Source organism: Anneissia japonica, unplaced genomic scaffold (assembly GCF_011630105.1).
Source record: "Anneissia japonica isolate Jap-2015-1 unplaced genomic scaffold, ASM1163010v1 scaffold64433_len11366_cov135, whole genome shotgun sequence".
Classification (NCBI taxonomy): Eukaryota; Metazoa; Echinodermata; class Crinoidea; order Comatulida; family Comatulidae; genus Anneissia; species Anneissia japonica.
The window spans coordinates 1-1,588 of record NW_022695272.1 but is presented as its reverse complement, the minus strand read 5'-3'; positions in this window follow the sequence as shown (position 1 = coordinate 1,588).

Sequence of the window (1,588 nt, the reverse complement as noted above, 5' to 3'; positions counted from 1 at the left end):
GTCGACGTTTAGGTGAAGGGACGCCATCGCGAACGGCGACTCGAACAACCCGTGAAAGTAGGCTGATGCATTACGAAAGTTGACGATTGCCTTGATGCCGCTGTCGTCCGATGCGAACACGTGCGCTCCGCCGCAGAAATCGTCGGACAGGAATCCGTGATCGTCGGATCCGAGGACGATTGAAAACAGGAACTCCTTCATGTCTTTTCATGTGGACGTTCGCAGAGAAAGTGATCTCCCTCCTCCGTGTTCGTTCGCTCTAAACTCTTCCGGAGTTCTTCCTTCGCAGAAGAGAAAACCTCTTCGAGGTAACCTTTCGAGGCACCGTGTTCATCATCGTCGCAGCGGGCACCCGGCCTTCCGGGAAGAGGAGCGGGACGGCGGTAACGATAAACTCGTGATCGAGGGTCGTCGTCCTGTCCACCACTTTGATTTTGACACCGAACGTTTCCGATCGTGAGAAGACGACCCTGTCGACTATCCCGTTGAGACCGATCCTGTACACGAAATCGGCGTCGGCGAACTTCGTCTCGGACACCCAATCTCCAGGCGTCGGGTGCGAAGGGATCGATGTGGAGTTGAAGGAGCTGGACGGAACGTGAACGGTCGTGACGACGTTGCCGTGGAAGGCGACGACCGCGTCGCTTTCAGGAAAAGAATGCAAAGTTAGACGCTCGCTGTCCTTCTGCCTGTGTTTTTCCGGAACGGCGATCGGATGTCTGAGTATCACCTTCCATTCTCCGTGCGTCCTCCTACCCTCTAATCCGCCGATCGCACGTCTCATCACGATCAGAAGGTGATCTCCGTGTCCGTCGACGTACCACAGACAAAGGTCGGAGTGGTGCCGGCAGGCGGTGTGCGCGACGTAGGAATCGACGCCGACCTCCTCGAAGTTCGCGTGCACCTTCCAGACGCCGCCGCCTTGTCGCTCGTTCGACAGATCGTACGTTTCCAGTTCCTTAGGGCCCCCGCCGCTCAGCAGTAGGACGTGTTCGTCGATCTGGCACAAGGACACCGACTCGTTCGTTCGCGGCACCAGCGAATCCGACAATCTGACGAACGTGCCGTTGATCGGATTGTAGCGAAGCAGGCGTATCGAGCAACCGTATTCGAGGCTCCCGTCCGGACAAACCATGTACGCGAGGTTTCTCGCGACCGCCGTTCGGTAAAAAGAAGCGCTCATGGAGGAGTTCTGGACGTGCACGAATGGACGAACGGAAGGTTTCGGCGGACGGCACGCAGGAGAAGTGCCGAAGGTCGCCGTCTGCGGAACGCTGTGACGGACGCCGAGCTCGTCGTTCTCGTTCATCGAGTGGTGCCGGAAGACGGACTTGGCGTATTCGGTCGCGTCCTTGAAGAGCTGGTCGATGGACGACAGATGAAAGAGCTTGCGGTGGACGCTCAGCAGCACGTCCGGATCGTTCAGCAACCTCGGTCGAATCAGACCGACCAGCGCGTGCTTGTCCCGCTTGCTTTTGCCGGGATTGGAGGTCAGCCACTTCCGGACCAGATGCAGCAGGTAACCTTCGGACGCGTAGTAAACGTTTTCGATCTTCGGACCTTCCACCGGATCGTCGTGTCTGGACGT